This window comes from Amblyomma maculatum, chromosome 3 (genome assembly GCF_055883805.1).
Source record: "Amblyomma maculatum isolate TAMU_Amacu chromosome 3, ASM5588380v1, whole genome shotgun sequence".
Classification (NCBI taxonomy): domain Eukaryota; kingdom Metazoa; phylum Arthropoda; class Arachnida; order Ixodida; family Ixodidae; genus Amblyomma; species Amblyomma maculatum.
In genome coordinates, this window is record NC_139346.1 from 22,814,887 (window position 1) to 22,834,274 (window position 19,388).

The 19,388-nt window shown below is 51.3% G+C and overlaps 1 pseudogene; it reads left to right on the forward strand.

The window, feature by feature from the left end:
• Positions 1-2,074: 2,074 nt before the first annotated feature.
• The window catches only part of LOC146194333 (uncharacterized), a 30,122-nt pseudogene continuing 12,808 nt past the window's right edge, over positions 2,075-19,388 (forward strand).

Here is a 19,388-nt window from a genome sequence, read left to right on the forward strand (position 1 = left end):
TCTCGCCAATTTCGGTTTCAGCAACAGAGAGATAGCTATGACATCACAATTAGTCCACGCCACGCACAGGATGAAAAATCAGCAATATAGTCGCCAACTTTTCACTTGTGATTCCTGTTTTTGAGGCAGGCTGGCTTCATCATTGTAGTGAATTTAAACGACACAGGTACAATTTTTTTTACGCAAGCTTGCGATAAGGCATATTATAAAAACGTGTAACTTATTTTCCGTTAGGAACCGGAGAAGGCTCCTCCTCTTATTGTTGTCGTAGAGCCATCTGGAGAAGTCATCTTCCCTTGTTGCGGTTATTCCCACATCGTTCAGAATCTGTGTCTTGATGCCCTTGTCCCTGCACAAGTCCACAGCAGATGGCGAACGTCCACATCTGCAGCTGGTGGGGAACACTTCGGGCATGTGGTTGGTCCGATGTTTTCTTCAGATTCCCATCGGCATGTTACCGACGGGGTAAGGGCCGCCCCAGCTCTTATCCTTCTAAGGGAAACCTCCTCCAATCTCAATAAGTTATGAGGCAGGGAGAAAGTACACGGGGGATTGAGAGCACGTGTACTTATCCTTAAAGAGGATGCTGAGATGGGAATAGCGAAGCGGGCATCGAAAGGCAGCCTGGTGGGATGTGCATTAATGTTTGAAACTTCGTGTGTGTGGTGGTCAACGTTTTTCTGCTCCGTGTTCTGAGCATCGTCTTGTGTCCAGTGTATCTGGATGCTTGTCTGTTTTTTTATTGAGTGCGTGGATTTCCTAGGTTACACATAGTGTCTTTGTCACTTTGCTCAGTTGTTTTACGGCGGCTAAGGAGTCTATATAGATGTGGACTTCTGTTATGGAATCTATTTTATTTATGGTTTCCATAGCATCGCGGATTGCATATAGTTCCATCATAAGCGGGTCAGGGTATTCTGATAAATATTCATCATGTACTTTTCGTTCACTGTGTGTTCGGCTAGTAGCTGCTGTTCTAGCACCATTTTCTAAAATTGATGCGTCCGTATATGCAATGCAGGTACCTGGAAGTACATCAACCAGAGGTCGATATGACAGGTTTTCTTTACGACGAAGCCGAGTAGTCTTGGAACAATTACATCGCCATTTTTATTCACCCATCACTTGACCCAGACTCAACTTTGACGTCACAGGCATCGCACGGCTTTTGAAACTGGAAAAGGTGAAGAAATTCAGCGATAAATTGCTTAGCCGTCGTAGGTGGATATCACCTGTTACTTTCTGTACAGTAATACCTCGGCGAAAAGCTAAGCACCCGTGTGCTGTGCGATGTCAGTGCACGTTAAAGAACCCCAGGTGGTCGAAATTTCTGGAGCCCTCCACTACGGCGTCTCTCATAGCCTCAGTTCTTTGGAATGTTAAGCCGCACAAACCGACCAAACCAAACCTTACGCATTATTACAGAGAATAAAACGCGAACCCAAAAATTAGGTGTCTATAGGCCTCCATGTTTACAAACAAACAAATCAATGAAGTATCTGCGACACCACAGTAGGCAGAAAGCACGGGAGTAGCACTGTGGTGTCACCCCACTGCTGTGGCCATGCTTGTCAAGAGCGTGTTAATGTTATGTGCAGGCGCTTTTTTGGCAGATAAAATACCCACGTGCTGTGTGAGTACTTTCTGAACCTCAGTGACGAGTACAACAGCAATACTTGGAAAAACTGCATGGACACAGCATGCAGCGCCTTGACCTGCACGCCGTACCAGACTGAGAGCAGGTTCAAGGCGCACGAGCGAAGTGTTGCTGCCTTGAAAATAAGCAGCGTTCATTGATATTGTAGCAATCCCGAAGACGAGGAAAACACATAGATGAAGAAAGGAAAAACGAAGTTGAGAAAGACGAAGAGACTCTCGTGCCCGTGCCCGGACTCGCAGCCGTTCACCAGCTGAGTTCTCTGCCTCCTATACCTGTGCAGCGCTCCGACGGCAAACCCCCGTCGCAACAACTTGGTGGCAGGCGCTGGGTGCGAATACCCTCACGACGCATCCTCAATCGCTGGAGCCTCGCCGGAACCGTCGCCTCGCTGGTCTTCCTCCCATTCCTCTGAGAATGCAGCAGAAAACTCAGCAGCCTCGAACATCGCGAAGCATTCTGTCCCCGTCTAGTGATGTACCACCAACTGCCTCAACAGCGACGCTACCGCTTCGAGAGCCTCGTTCTTTTGCCGGTCAAGCAGGGGAAGATGTTGATGAGTGGCTCACTCACTTTGAACGTGTGAGCCGCTTCAACCGCTGGGATTCGGTGGCGAAACTAGCGAATGTCGTATTTTTCTTAACGCAGACCGCCTTGATGTGGTACGAGAACCACGAAGACTCTCTGACCATTTGGGAGGACTTTGTGGAAGCTATCAAAGAATATTTTGGCGATCTGACTGCAAAGAGGAGGCAGGCTGAGCAGACACTTTCTCAGAGAGCCCATACAGCAGGCGAGACTTGCACAACGTACATCGAGGCAGTGCTCAAATAATGTAAGACCGTCGACAGTCGGATGACCGAGGAAGACAAGGTGGGCCATCTGCTCAAGGGCAATGCGGAATACGTCTACCACTTCTTCATTGCCAAAGACAACTTGAGTTCAGTCACCGACGTTATTCGACACTGCCGGACATTCGAGGCCCTCAAGACAGGCCGCATTACACCGAAGGTTGGGCGACTGGCAAATGTCACTACCATGGCCAGCGTCGAAGAATATCCGTCCCCGAGTCTCCTGTGCGCCATTCGTGAAATTGTAAGGGATGAAATTTGCCGACGTGAGCTGCTTGCCCGGCCGCCCTCTGGCTTCACGGATGAAGCATACGTTTTTCCAGCCTATGCACGTACGTGCCCACCAACGTTTAGCTATACACCAGCCAATGACACTGACTTCGCCTTCCGAGAAGACCTGGACACCCCGCGACCAAGGCCCAACGAGATTTACCGGCAATTCTCTCATCAGCGCAGAGACACTGGGTCCTACTCAAACCGTACACCGCGCCTACCGCGGGAAAGCTACGTCGACCCGGAACCTACATTTCAATATCCGTCGCGTCCTACCTTGCAAGAGTACACTGAAGCGCAGCTATTTGATCGCCTTATGCCCGTGTGCTACTGGTGTGGTGTCGCGGGTCACATTTCCCACTACTGCAATCGACGCGCACAGTCCAGGAATCCTCCGACGACATCGAACCGACGAACCGTCCAGCCCTACATCGACAGCTATCGGCCTGAACATCCATTACGAAGAGGCCGTTTTCAAAACGAAGGACTCCGCAGCCGATCTCCAGCGTCTGACCGTAGTGTCACACCGCCTCCGTCAATTCGTGTGCGCCATTCCCCGTCACCAAAGCGCCGATCTCCACCACTAACGCAGGAAAACTAGCCAGCGCGGCCAATGGAGGTGTGGTCGCTGGACAATGTGGGCTGCTACCTTATATTCCTCCGTCTGTGTGCATGTTAAAGAACAACGTTAATGTGCTTGTTGATGGTTTACCTACGATGGCGTTGGTAGACACTGGTGCTACTATCTCGGTAATGAGTTTAGATTTTAAGAACCTTTTGAAGAACAAAGTTAGTTTGTTTGGGACAAAACTGCTAATTTTTATGGTGTAAGTGGAAAGTTATTGTGTCCGGTTGGGGTATGCAGCGTTAAAGTTTCGTTGGGGGGTACAGCATTTCCCGCGGAATTTGCAGTACTGCCCCGATCAACTCACGATGTAATCTTAGGAGTTGACTTCTGCGTATGTGCGGCGCTAAAGTTGATTGTCGAACTGGAGAGCTAAGTGTTAGTGGTTCTCTTCCTCGTGAACTTTTGGAAGAGACGTCAAATTAGGAAGACGTTTTGTGTGCCTGTGATGAAATCGTCGTACCACCACATTGTGCAGTGTGCGTTCAGGTGTCCTGCTTCCATCCTATGAATGACGCTTTTGAGGTTACTGTGGCGCCTCTTAATTTACAGTGCGTGAAGAAAAATGTATTAGTGCCGCATTGTTTGGTTTGCGTGAAAGAGGGCCGTACCGGACTGTGGACTGTATATTGCTCGCCGGAACCGGTTGTTTTTCCAGCGGGCTCTAAACTAGCTTCATGTAGTGCAGCTCTCCCGAATTATGTGACTCTCCTTACTTCTTCCTTTGATAACCCCGACACTAACCCACCTGCTGATAAGAAGCTTCTTGCGATGATCAGCGCATCGTTGAACACCTCACAACGACAGATGTTGAAGAACCTATTGTCCCAGCACATGTCCGCCTTTGATTTCGCGCAATCCGACGGCTCTCGACGTTTTCCTCTGTCGCGCGCACGCCACAGGATTAACACGGGATCTGCCCATTCGATCCGCCAAAAGCCGTACCGCGTGTCGCCGTCAGAGCGCAAGGTGATCACCGAGCAAGTCATCACCGAGCAAGACATCTTCAACAGAGGCGTAATTCAGGAGTCCTCCAGTCCATGGGCTGCTCCCGTGATATTGGTAAAAAAAAAGACGGAACATGGAGCTTCTGCATCGACTACTATCCGCTCAACTCCATCACTAAAAAGGATGTGTATCCTCTCCCGCGCATCGACGATGCCTTAGATTGCCTTTTCTCTGCATCTTATTTCTCTTCGGTTGATTTGCGATCGGGGTATTGGCAGATTCCGATGGACCCCGCTGACAAAGAAAAAACTGCATTTGTTCCTCCGGACGGCCTATTTGAATTCAATGTTGTGCCCTTCGGCCTATGTAGTGCGCCGGCCACTATTGAGAGATTTATGGACACAGTACTGCATGGCCTCAAGTGGGAAATCTGCATGTGCTATTTAGACGACGTTGTTATTTTTGGCCGGACTTTTACTGAACATAACAAGCGACTTGCTATTATTTTAGATTGCCTGCAGACGGCTGGTTTTGTCCTGAATTCTCAAAAGTGCCGTTTTGGCGAGCGTCAAGCGCTGGTACTCGGACATCTCGTCGACCGCTATGGAGCTCGGCCAGATCCACAGAAGACTGCAAAAATTGCAGCATTTCAAAGACCCCAGAACCAAAAGGAGCTCCGCAGTTTTCTGGTGCTGTGCTCCTACTTTCGACGATTCATCCCAAGGTTTGCCGACGTCGCTTAACCTCTGACGTCCCTTCTACAAAAGGACGTCCCTTTCGACTGGACCTCAGATTGTGACGCGTCTTTCCACCACCTAAAGTTTCTGCTCACGTCACATCCCATACTACGGCACTTCAACCCCTCCGCTCCGACGGAAGTGCACACTGATGCAAGTGGGATTGGTGTTGGTGCTGTGCTTGTGCAACGTTCGGCAACCGGAGAGCATGAAGTTGCGTATGCAAGACGTTCCCTCAGCAAACCTGAGCGTATCTACACTGTTACGGAGCAGGAGTGCTTCGCTGTAGTTTTCGCTGTTCAGCGGTTTCAGTGCTACCTATATGGACGCCATTTCACGGTTGTGACGGACCATCATGCCCTGTGTTGGCTCGTCAACCTTCGTGATCCATCTGGTCGTCTGGCACGCTGGGCCCTTCATCTGCAGGAATAAGACTTCACTGTCTCGTACTAGAGTGGTCGCAAACACGCCGACGCAGACTGCCTATCACATATCCCCCTTCCCACGACCGAATGTGACTCTGCTGAGTTCGATCACTACATCTCCTCCATTGTTCCCGAGTTTCCTGACGCCTCGGCTCTGCGGACTGCGCAAGAGACCGACATAAGCATCGAGCCACTGCTTGCGGCTGCGCGGGATTCCACAGCTTCCAGCCCATTCTGTCTCCGTGATGGCCTTCTGTACAAAGTCTTATTCCAGCACCGGCGCGAAATTTCTACTTGTGGTTCCCGAGAGTTGCCGCTCGTGCATCCTACGTGCAATGCACGACGACCCCACTTCCGGTCACCTGGGCTCTGCACGAACCCTCCACCGTGCCCGCGACCGGTTTTATTGGCCGAAGATGCGCCAGACGACCGAGCGATATGTGGCGAGCTGCAATGAATGCCAACGGCACAAACGCCCTACATCCACGCCACAGGGCCTGCTGCATCCTGTGACTCCACCACTTGGTCCATTTGAGAAAGTTGGAATCGACCTTATGGGTCCCTTCCCGAAATCTTCCGATGGAAATCGCTGGATCGTGGTTTGTGCCGACTATCTCACCCGCTACTGCGAAACGGCCGCTCTTCATTCAGCCAGCGCTCACCACGTGTCCATGTTCTTGCTCCGTTCCGTCATCCTGCGCCATGGACCTCCGCGAGTGATAATCAGTGATCGAGGTCGGCAGTTTACGGCAGATGTCGTGGAAGAGCTTCTACGTTTGTTCTCGTCACATTTTCGACACTCCACACCATACCACCCTCAAACCAACGGTTTGACGGAGCGCACCAACCGCACACTCGTCGATATGCTCTCTATGTACATTGCATCAGACTACAAGAACTGGGATACAACACTGCCGTTTATAACGTTTGCCTTCAACACTGCAACGCATGAGACGACCGGCTACAGCCCGTTTTTTCTTCTTTATGCCCGTGATCCTCGGTATTCCCTCGACACGATTCTTCCCTATTCCGTCCATGACGAACCTTGCATCGCCGAAACTCTTTGTCGGGCCGAAGAAGCTCGCCGTCTCGCCCGTTTGCGGATTCTGGCTTCGCAAGAGCGTTCCAAAGCTCGGTACGACAGACAGCATCGCCATGTGTCTTACGCACCTGGAGACGTAGTGTGGCTTTGGCGACCTCTACGAAAACGTGGTTTAGCCCAGAAAATGTTGGCGCATTACGCTGGCCCTTGCGTTGTCCTCAACCGCGTCAGTGACCTGAATTACGAAATCGCACGCATGACCGCAAGTGGTTGTCGCTCAGCTACAACAGAACTCGCTCATGTCGCCCGGATGAAGCCGTGCCAATCCCGTGGGAACGATTAACTCCCTCACCCAGGGGGGCTTCGGCTGTCCTGGGGGGAAATGTCGCAATCCCGAAGACGATGAAAACACATAGATGAAGAAAGGAAAAGGAAGTTGAGAAAGACGAAGAGACTCTCGTGCCCGTTCCCGGACTCGCAGCCGTTCACCAGCTGAGTTCTCTGCCTCCTATACCTGTGCAGCGCTCCGACGTCAAACCCCCGTCGTAACAATATCTATTTGCTATTTGCCCAGCAAATTAGCCGCGGCATGTGTCGAGAGTTGCAAAGCTTTGGGTGCGTACAACTTTCGGTCGGGGAAGTCGACTGTGATTTTTTTCACTCGTAAACAGCGCACGCAAACCAATTAGGAAGTACTCCGCTCAAACCTTCATTGCATTATCGGATGATTCTTCATACCGAGCACCAAATGAGTGTTGTTGCAACATAACATGGCAACATAGCAAGGGCATTGCACCTTGGCACCGTACAGACTTGCTTATCCTTGAGTTATTCCTTTAAATCGTCACGCTGCACGCCTGTTATGTCTGCTCTGTTGGTGGGAGGCTATTGGTGCCAGCGTTCAATTTGATCATGGGTATTCAAGCTTTTAGCTTGCATTACAAGCTGCAGTGTCCACGTGCTGGTTTCGTAGTTAGGTCGACCCAGTTCAATCCCGGCCGCCGTGATTGCATGTAGGATAAACTCGTAATGCGACAGTGTGCCATGCAGTACGTAGCTGATGTAAAGATCCTCAGAATATGAAACAGGAGCCCATATGTCGCTCGGGATGCTCAGTCCTACAGCTCGCATTCAAAATTATCTGCAGTGAATACCACTCAAACCCCTCTGTATAAAAAAATGCTGCGTCAATTGAGCAAATCAGTGGCTGTCAGTGCACGCACATTTCATCACAAAATAGATAAAAAAATGTGAGGTCAACGCAGCTAATGTTAGCCGTACGATGTAACCACGGAGGAGTGCAACACAGATCGCTTGCGCAGCAGCTCACTATGCACATAATACGTACAATTAGAAAGTGAAAAAAAAACGTATTTGAGGAATTGTTTACATATATGAACACATCTATGCATGCTCGAACAAATAAACAGATAAACGCATTAATTTACTAGCTGCCTCGTCTATATTTTACGTGCACTCACAAATTACCATTACGCGTCATAAAGAAGGCCAAACTCGTATTATTCATGACCTTTGAGCCCGTAACTGCTCTGGCGTAAAAATGAATAAGCAGCTTAGCCGTAACAAAGTTTTTGCCGCATATTCAGTGATTCAGTGAGTGGTGTCGGTATCCAGCCTTCGCGCCTCACTGCGATGGCCCACTGTTTACGGCAACCTTCATCCGTAAGAAACCTGTGCAAGCTTACTAAACTTTGCTTTTTTTACCTTCCAGTACATGCCACGGTAATGCAGCTAGTCAGCGTGGTGCTTTATTTTTTATTTTTTCGGCGGCAGCAACCCATCGCACAATCACAGTAGGGGAAAGCAATTGAAGCATTGTTTTGCCTACCACGCGAAAGTCTGTAATGATGACAGCGCCACAGCATCTTTGTGACGTAGCCAGAGTGAAGGAGGTCTATACTCCTTTAAACGTCCACAGAAATGGGTCACCAAGAAGGGTAAACTACGCCATAAGACTGATAGATATTGAACCGCCCATCATTCTCCCGTAAACATTTTCGATCTAGCTTCTGCAACACCAGAGATATCGGCGATTAAAAATGGTCCTTTCAAGTTTCCCTCTCAACTCGTACGCCGAAGGGAGTCATACAAAAATAAAGAATACAAGCAAGTTCAAAGCTACGCACAGAAATACATCACTTCGACGAACTTCCGGTTGCCGCGCGCTCGCTCGCTGGCATACCCGTCCTCGCTCGCATACTAAGGAGTTTGCCAGTTCGCGTAGCGCAACCGCGGTTAGGCGGAATCGTGGTTAGCCCATGTTACACAGCGGACCAAACCATGGTTACACCACTAACCGTGGTTATCGCAAACCGAGCTTGACGGCCTCGGTTTGCGTCGTTAGCCGAGGTTACGGCGGCGTCTGTTGACGGGCCCGAGTGCGCGAAACGTACGAGCGGGTCTGCTTCACAAAGTTATTCATTTGCCCCCTGTATCACGTTCAAAGATCGATGCATAGACTATGCGGTGTCTACTGTGCCGCCCAACGTCTTGGATTACGGCCGACAGCGCAGCGACTGCGTACAAAGCCTTGTCCTGCCTGCAGTATAGTTTGGATGACTTGTTGCTGAGCAGAACGTCAACAAATGTGTGGTCTTAGCTGTAATGAAAGTACGCGAGTTTGCAACGCTTGCAGCACAGGATGCCGCGAGCAGGCTAAGGTACGTTACACTTTACCGGGGGGGGGGGGGGGGGGGGGGTAGGGGACGCGCGAGCACGGCGAATGATGGCGCCGTGCTTGACCGTCCCTAGTCGTCGCTAGGCCTAAATTGTTTCGCTTCGAAGCCGCGGCGGTCGTAGCTTTGCAACGCTGTCGTAAATCGTCTACTTATGAAACTGCCTTATTGTGAATGCTATCCTGCCATAGTAAAATATTCATAGGATTAACTCTGACGACGCATTAATCGCAGAGCTAGTACGAAAAGATCGGATGAGCTGAAATGCACCAGCGGCAGCTGGCTTGACCAAAAACTTGCTTGTATCACGGCTATCGCTCTTACCAGCAATTTGCTGCTGGTCAGCGATCCTCACGAGGGCTTCATAATTGATATTCGGCTCAGTATTCCAGACGCCAACAAATTTTAGCACGCGTTATTTCGGACATCGGCGCTAACGATCCGCCGTGTTCTTTCTAGCCACCATAGCCGTGTCGTTCGGCAGTGTTTACAGGGAGGGTGTTTTTGCACACCGTGAACACGCAATCACGTGACACAAAAGTGACGTGGGGCTACTACGTCACTTCTGCGTGTCCTGTCCACATTTTTTTTTTATTTTTTTTATTTATTTTTATTCTACTCGGGCAGTGAGAAAAGCGCTTGGCCGTCGGAGCGCGGCTTCAAGCTTGCGGAGGGAGAGCATCTAGCCGTCCGCACTTAACAGCACGCACGCTTTCTTCTGTATTTTTCTGCTGTGAAGCGCTCGCTGCAGTTAGTTTTGTCCACGCCATGACTCCTCCTCCAACACAGTCTTCTCCCCTCCCCCATGGCTCCAAGCAGTAAACAGAATTTTCATCCCCCGGGGGAATGAGTGAGCGCAGATTTTGTGCGTTCGCAGTCTTTTGCTTTCGTCCCCTTTCTTCCGGTGGTTAGAGCTGGTATTCGAAGCGACGCAGGGACTTCCCGTCGCGAGTCTGCTTCTTCGCAGCGCGCTGCAGGGATTGTGAGTTTTCTTCCTAACTACAATGAAAACGTGCAAGAGTACTGACCTTATGCGGGGCCTCAAATAAATTGAGTACCTGCGCATGAGTTATTTGCACACACGCGTGCCCACACACATGCAGTTTTTTAGGGGCAAAAAGCAAATAACTTTACAGCATCTTGCGCTTAAACGCTGATGTTTGGAATTAAGCTGTGAATTTGTACAAGATGTTACTTTGTTTACGGATACGTCTCTCTCTATATATATATATATATATATTGTCACGTAGTGGTGACGAGGTTGGCGACACAAATGAAGGGGTCGATGATTGCACTAAAGAAACTCTTTATTTGGGCTGACTTGCGCCCGCAAAAGAACTAAGCAACTCGGCGGCGGCGATAGAAACAAACGTGCTCGTCGATCGTCGAACAAAGAATGCCCGTCACACTCGGCAACGCTCAATTTAAAGGCTGCACAGAAGAATCTAGATAACGTCGTAAACAGCTACCAGCACGGGCTGGAACATTGTGGAAAGACAAGCGAGTGGCCGGAACCTTCGAGACAGATCTGGGTGCGTCTTGCGCTACAACAAAACCGATAAAGGTGTGACTCGCGACATCGAGCAGTAAAAAACAAAAATTACGGAACTGATACGCGGTCCAGAATCAGAGTGATAAGCCTGTATGCCGGCGGCTGTTAAAAAACAACAAATACTGTTATGAAGGTTTCGCGGCATTACTCCCCCCTTAAAAAAACATCGCCTCGATGTTCAAAACAAAGGTACTTAAACATAAACACTGCAAAGTTTAAACACCACAGATTTTTTAACGCGCGTAATATGGCTTCAGTCGTACAACATGTACAATTTCTGGGCGTGCGCGTCGCCGTTGTGATGCTGATGTTCCGTCGGGAATGACTTCATAGTCCAGTGGTCCGACGCGGCGAAGGATTTTGTATGGCCCAAAGTATCGACGCAACAACTTTTCACTTAATCCGCGACGGCGAATTGGTGTCCAAACCCACACTTGGTCTCCTGGATTGTACTCTGCGTGGCGTCGTCGTAAATTGTATCGTCGGCTGTCGGTGCGCTGTTGGTCTTTAATGCGCAGCCGTGCGAGTCGTCGGGCTTCCTCTGCACGCTGCAGGTAGGCGGCGACGTCGAGGTTGTCTTCGCTGGTTACGTGCGACAGCATTGCGTCGAGCGTCGTCGTGGGCTCCCTGCCGTACACAAGCTTAAACGGGGTCGCTCTGGTCGTCTCCTGGACTCCCGTGTTATACGCGAAGATCACGTACGGCAAGATGGCGTCCCAGGTCTTGTGTTCAGCGTCGACGTACATAGCGATCATGTCCGCGATCGTTTTGTTCAGGCGCTCCGTAAGGCCATTGGTCTGGGGATGGTACGCAGTTGTTCGTCGAAGGCTTGTGTGACTGTATTCCAGGATGGCTTGCGTCAACTCTGCCGTAAACGCCGTTCCCCTGTCCGTGATGAGCACTTCTGGGGCGCCGTGTCGGAAGAGAATTTGTTCGACAAAAAATTTGACGACTTCTGCCGCGGTACCATTTGGTAGTGCTCTTGCTTCGGCGTAACGGGTAAGGTAGTCAGTGGCCACGATGATCCACTTGTTACCCATAGACGAAGATGGAAAGGGGCCGAGGAGATCCATCCCAATTTGTTGAAAGGGCACGATTGGGGGCGGAATCGGGTTTAGTAGTCCTGCTGGTCTGTTCGGCAGCGTCTTGCGTCGTTGGCACTCACGACACGTCTTCACGTAGTGGGCAACTTCGGCAGGCAGTCGCGGCCAGTAATACTTCTCCTGGATTCGACGCAATGTGCGCGCAAATCCGAGGTGGCCTGCTGTGGGCTCATCGTGCAACGCCTGCAGAATTTCTTGCCGAAGGGTTTTAGGCACTACGAGAAGCTGCGCGGTCTTGTTAGGTGCGAAGTTCTTCTTCACGAGGAGGCCATTGTTTAACGTGAAGGATGATAAATGTCGCCTGAACACACCAGGAGGGGAAGCGGTCTTTCCTTCCAAGTAATCGGCTAGCGCTTTCAGCTCAGGGTCTGATCGCTGTTGTTCTGCGAAACTGCTGGCGCTTACCGGTCCCAAAAAGGCGTCGTCGTCATCGTCCTTCGGGGGAGCATCGACCGGAGCGCGGGATAAGCAGTCTGCGTCGGAATGCTTCCGGCCCGATTTATAGACTACAGTCATGTCAAATTCTTGAAGTCGTAGGCTCCATCTGGCAAGGCGGCCGGAAGGATCTTTCAAATTAGCCAGCCAGCAGAGCGCGTGATGGTCGCTTACCACCTTGAATGGTCGGCCGTATAGGTATGGACGAAACTTAGAAGTGGCCCAGATGATTGCAAGGCACTCCTTCTCGGTCGTCGTGTAATTGACTTCGGCTTTTGTGAGGGATCTGCTAGCGTAGGCGATTACTTTCTCCTGTCCGGCACTCTTCTGGACAAAAACGGCTCCTAGGCCCACACTGCTCGCGTCGGTGTGAATTTCGGTCTCGGCGTTTTCATCAAAGTGGCCAAGTACAGGAGGGCATTGCAGGCGGCGCTTAAGTTCGTCGAAGTCTTCTTCTTGCGGCGCTTCCCATTTAAAAGGTATGTCAGCCTTTGTAAGCTGCGTCAACGGCTGCCGATCCGCAAAAAGTTTCTGACAAATCGTCGATAATAAGCGCACAGCCCAAGGAATCGGCGCACAGCTTTCTTGTCGGCAGGCGGTGGGAATTGTGCGATTGCAGCTGTTTTCTCCGGGTCTGGGCGAATACCGTCCTTGCTAACGATGTGACCTAGGAACCGGAGTTCTTCGTAGGCGAAGTGACACTTCTCTGCTTTTAGCGTTAGTCCCGATGACTTGATGGCTTCCAGCACTGTCTGTAGTCGTTTTAGGTGGTCTTCAAAGTTTGACGAGAACACAACAACGTCGTCCAAACATACCAAACAAATTTGCCACTTCAAGCCTGCCAGGACTGTGTCCATTACTCGTTGAAACGTGGCTGGTGCGGAGCAGAGGCCAAATGGCATCACCTTGAACTCATAAAGGCCGTCCGGTGTGATGAATGCGGTCTTTTCGCGATCTCTTTCGTCGACCTCAATTTGCCAATATCCGCTCTTCAGGTCCATCGATGAGAAGTACCTTGCATTGCAGAGCCGGTCGAGAGTGTCGTCGATGCGGGGAAGCGGGTAGACATCCTTCTTCGTTATGCTATTCAAACGGCGGTAATCAACGCAGAAGCGAAGTGTGCTGTGTTTCTTCTTGACCAAAACGACTGGTGCCGCCCAGGAGCTGTTCGAGGGCTGGATTACGTCATCACGTAGCATTTCCTCAGCTTGATCGCGAATGGCCTGGCGTTCTCGCGGCGATACACGATAAGGGCTTTGGCGCAGAGGTCGGGCGTGTTCGTCCGTTATAATGCGGTGCTTGGCCAGTGGTGTTTGTCGTACCTTCGATGATGACGAGAAGCACTCCCCGTAGCTTCGAAGAAGACTAAGAATCTGGTCTTTCCTGCTGTGGGTCAATGCCGGGTTGATGTCAAATTTGGGCTGACGGAATTGGTCCGGTGAGTCTTCCAGCGTTTGGTCGTGGAGGGCGAATACATCTTTGAGGTCGGCTAATTCGTCGAGAAAAGCGATCGTCGTGCCCCTGTTGAGATGCCGGTATTCTTCGGTGAAGTTTGTTACCAGCACCTGAGTTTGACCTCTCCGGAATTTCACGATGCCTCTTGCGATACCGACACCACGTTCTAAGAGCAATTGGATATTTCCTTCGACGATGCCTTCAGCGGTTTCGATGTTTGCGCTACCTACGCAGACTGCGATGCTTGATCGGGGCGGGACGGTCAATTCTTCATCGAGGACGTTTAGAGCGATGTGTTGCATCGACGTCGTCGTAGCAGGAATGGCTTTGTCTGCAGAGAGCTTGATGAGCTTGGATCGCAGGTCGATGATAGCCCTATGTTCATTTAGGAAGTCCATGCCTAAAATCACGTCGCGGGAACACTGCTGCAAGACCACAAAGCTAGTGGGGTAAGTACGCCCATTTACGGTTATTCTTGCAGTGCATCGTCCCGATGGAGTAATCAGGTTGCCACCTGTGGTGCGAATCAGCGGGCCATCCCAAGCGGTGGCAACTTTTCTGAGCTGAGAGGCTAACGGTCCGCTGATGACTGAATAGTCAGCTCCGGTGTCTACTAGGGCAGTGACTCTGCGAACGTCGATATCAACTTCAAGGTCACTTGTTCGCGTCCTCGCATTGCACGTGGGCCTTAGTGTCCGATCTCGGCTCCGTCGTTTCTTCAGGTCATGGCCGGGGCATACCGTAGTTACTGCGCTGGGTGGTGTGGTCTGCTTGCAGTATGGTCGTGATGTCGTCGATGACCTCGTGTGGAGCGGCGGTGAAATGGCTGCGTCGTCGTTAGTGGTCGTCGGCGGCGGAGGATGTTCGTCTTTTCGTCGTTGAGCAACCTCACCTCCAAAGATTGCTCTGTTTAGTTTCCCCTGCGCGGGCTTGGGGACCTTCCGCGCATACTCTCATCATAGGTACTGCCTGGCGACTCAAAGCGGGCCCTGTACGGCGATGGAGACCTGAATCGACGGATTGGTGGCGCAATCTCACCGCTACGCAGATAGTTGTCAATTTCTTGTGGTCGTTCACCTGGGCGTGGTCGTGGAGCGTCGACTGCAAATCCGCGGAGACCGATTCGTCGGTACGGGCAGTGGCGCAGAATGTGGCTGGCCTCACCGCAGTGGAAGCATAATGGCCGGTTGTTTGCAGTCCTCCAGGCGTCGCACTTCCTGGGGTTTGGGGGTCGTTGGTAGGCTTGGCGGGCGGGGGCCAAGGGGCGGTTTTCAGGAACAGGACGGTTGCGGTGAGGGCTCGGAAAGTCATCACGTCGGGGCGGAGGGCGACGTAATGCACCAGCGTAGTTCATCACTGTTGCCTCGTGTGCTGGAACAGTCGCAGCCGTCGCTTGAGGAACGCCCAGCGCCTGCTGGACTTCTTCACGGACGACGTCCACGAGCGTCGTCACCTGCGGTTGTTGCGATGATGGCATCAGTCGGCGGAGCTCCTCTCGCACGATCTCCCGGATGAGGTCCCGAAGGTTCTCTCCGCTTGTAGATGCGCTGGGGTAGTGGATTGAGCAGTCCGGCTGAAGTGGTCGCTCGTAGTGGCGCGTTCGGGTGGCCAACGTCTTCTCAATAGTAGACGCCTCCGTTTCAAATTCCGCCACAGTTCTTGGCGGATTTCGCACAAGACCCGCAAAGAGCGACTCTTTAACGCCTCGCAATAGAAGTTTGACTTGCTCACCTTCGGTCATATTAGGGTCGGCGCGGCGAAAGAGGCGCTTCATCTCCTCAACATACGCCAAGACAGGCTCGTTAGGGAGTTGAAGTCTTGACTGAAGGAGGGCCTGGGCTCTTTCCTTTCGGACGGCCGCTTGAAAAGGCAGTCAGAAACGCTTCCTTGAAAATCTCCCAATCCTTCATAGCTGCCTCATGATTTTCGAACCAAACTCGGGCATGTCCTTGAAGAACAAAGTAGACTTGCCTGAGTTTCGCGGCGTCGTTCCAGCCATTGAATTCTGCAACACGGTCGAAAAGGTCCATCCGGTCTTCTGCATCTTCGTCCGGTCATCCATGGAAGCAGGGGGGCTCACGGGGTTGAACGAAAACAACCGGTGCTGTAGGCTGGGCCATTGTCAGCGTCGATGCCTTCCGAGATCGAATGGGGTCAGGCAACAGACCGTGTTCGGGTTGTAGGCCTTGAAGTCGGCGGCTGGCTCGGTGACCTGTAGGCTGGTCTTCCAGGGCGACAGGAATACGGCTTGGGTCTTCGCTTGAAGGATCAAAGGCCGCACCTCCACCAGATGTCACGTAGTGGTGACGAGGTTGGCGACACAAATGAAGGGGTCGATGATTGCACTAAAGAAACTCTTTATTTGGGCTGACTTGCGCCCGCAAAAGAACTAAGCAACTCGGCGGCGGCGATAGAAACAAACGTGCTCGTCGATCGTCGAACAAAGAATGCCCGTCACACTCGGCAACGCTCAATTTAAAGGCTGCACAGAAGAATCTAGATAACGTCGTAAATAGCTACCAGCACGGGCTGGAACATTGTGGAAACACAAGCGAGTGGCCGGAACCTTCGAGACAGATCTCGGTGCGTCTTGCGCTACAACAAAACTGATAAAGGTGTGACTCGCGACATCGAGCAGTAACAAACAAAGATTACGGAACTGATACGCGGTCCAGAATCAGAGTGATAAGCCTGTATGCCGGCGGCTGTTAAAAAACAACAAATACTGTTATGAAGGTTTCGCGGCAATATATATATATATATATATATATATATATATATATATATATATATATATATATATATATATATTGTAATAGGAGTCCTTAAACAGGGCGCTACGCCGTCAACAGTCAATGAAACGTTCTGCGATCAGTCGTTGCACTTCTGTAAGCGCACGCCCGAGCGTTGGAGAGAGAGCTTCGTTGTCGTTTTCTTTCCTGACCGTCACGCGCGTTGAAAATGGTTGTCGTTCTCTTCAGAGCATCAGGCACTGAACGTATCAGAGCCGAATACCTTTTTACTACTTCCCCCGGGCGAAAAGACGCCATCCTGGCGGATTATGGCGATGTGACGATGGCAGGATCGTAGTAATTCTTCAGGCGGTTACTGTGTACTATTTCACGATTGCGGCGACGGTGGTCAGTGGATGGCGTAAGGGGTTCGATGAGGTAGTTGACGGGGGATGTTTGCTTGACAATACGGTAGGGGCCCTGTTACTTGCTCAAAAGTTTGGATGAAAGGCCGGGACGGGAGGAAGGCACCCATAGCCAGGCCAAAGAGTCTGTACGGTAAGTAGGAAGAAGTGCAGTTTGATCTCGGGATGTTTTCTGCTGTTGCTGAGCGTGAGAAGTGAAGGACCAGGCAAGCTGGCGGATTCTTAAGCATAAGTTGCAGCTTGTGAAACAGTCGTGAATTCGGAATAATCCAGTCGGTAAGGGAGAATGGTGTCCATGGTACAAGAGGGCTCACGACCGTACAGAAGGAAGTATGGCGAGAATCCTGTGGTTGCTTGAGTGGCAGAGTTATAAGCGAATGTGACGAATGGAGGAACGCGGTCCCAGTTGGAGTGGTCGGAAGCGACATACATTGCCAGCATGTCGCCCATGGTGCGGTTAAAACGCTCAACCATTCCATTTGTTTGCAGATGGTACGCGGAGGTGGCGCGATGAACGATTTTGCATTCTCTAAGAACAGCTTCGAGAACTTCAGAAAGGAAGGCGGCACCTCTGTCACTCAGCAATTCTTCGAGAGCCCCGTGGCGAAGAATGATGTGATGGAGGATGAAGGAGGCAATGTCTTGGGCTGTAGCAGATGGCAAAGACGCCGTTTCGGGGTAGCGTGTGAAATGATCAATTGCAACGATGATCCAGGGATTGCCTGTTGATGTGCCAGGAAGCGGGCCGTACAGGTCGATTCCAACGCACTCGAAGGGCTGAGCTGGGCAGGTCAGCGGCTGCAGAGAAGCGGCGGGCTGGCGAGGTGGGTGTTTTCGGCGCTGACACTCTTGGCAGGACTGGACGAACCGACGAACATAACGGTACATCCCACGCCAGTAGTACCGCTATCGCAGGCGAGTGAAGGTTTTCAATAAGCCTGCGTGGGCACACTGGGGATTGTCGTGGTAATGGGAGCAAATTTTACAGAGCACAGATGGGTCCGAATTACAAGCAGCCACTTTCTACCATCCGGAAGGTAATTCCTACGGTAGAGGAGCTCGTCTCTGATGGCGAAATGGTGAGACTGGCGACGGAGAGCGCGGCAAGGAGGTCGTGAAGCGCGGCCAGATCCAGGAGTGAAGCGATCCATGCGTCTTTTCGTTGCTCGGAAGTCATATCGGTGGGCATGTCGGTGGGGTGTAGAACGGATATAGCAGGAGTGGCTTCAGACGGCAATGGAGAACTTGAGAGAGCATCAGCATCGGCATGTTTGCGGCCAGAGCGATAGATGATGTTAATGTCTTATTCTTGGAGCCTCAGAGCCCAACGGGCTAGTCGACCAGAAGGATCTTTCAAAGAAGACAGCCAGCAGAAGGAGTGATGATCGGTGACGACATCAAAAGAACGGCCATAAAAGTAGGGGCGAAATTTTGCTATTGCCCAGATGATAGCGAGACACTCTTTCTCGGTGACGGAATAGTTTGCTTCAGCTTTGGTTAGGGTCCCACTGGTGTAAGCGACAACATACTCATCAAAGTCAGACTTCCGCTGAGCAAGTACTGCGCCGAGGCCGACGCCGCTGGCATCAGTGTGGATTTCCGTGGGAGAAGAAGGGCCGAAATGACGCAGGATTGGCGGAGTCGTCAGAAGGTGGCGGAGTGTCGCGAAGGTATCATCACAGTGTGGAGACCAGGCTGAAAGATCGTGGCTGGACAGAAGATTGGTGAGAGGGTTGATGATTGTGGCGAAATTGCGAACGAAGCGGCGGAAGTACGAGCAGAGGCCGAAGAAGCTGCGGAGTTCTTTCACATTAGTTGGCTTGGGAAATTCTGCCACAGCGCGCAGTTTTGCCGGATCGGGAAGAACGCCATCCTTGGAGACATGCCCGAGAATGGTTAGCTGTCGTGCTCCGAAACGGCCCTTCTTTAAATTTAATTGGAGGCCAGCGTCGGTCAGGCATCGCAGAACTCTCTCAAGGCGCTGGAGGTGAGATGGAAAATCTGGGGAAAAGATGACAACGTCGTCCAGGTAACAAAGGCAAGTGTGCCATTTGAGCCCTCTGAGTAGGTTGTCCATCATGCGTTCGAATGTGGCAGGGGCATTGCATAGTCCGAATGGAATGACATTAAACTCATAGAGCCCATCGGGTGTGACGAAAGCGGTTTTGGGGCGATCGGCCTCTGCCATCGGCACCTGCCAATAGCCGGAACGCAGGTCTATTGAAGAAAAGAACTCAGCTCCCTGCAGGCAGTCAAGGGCGTCGTCGATACGAGGGAGAGGATAAACGTCTTTGCGCGTAATCTTGTTCAATCAGCGGTAGTCTATACAGAATCGGATGGAACTGTCTTTTTTCTTGACCAGGACGACCGGAGACGCCCAAGGGCTGTGCGACGGTTGGATGACGTTGCGCTGGAGCATGTCAGTCACCTGT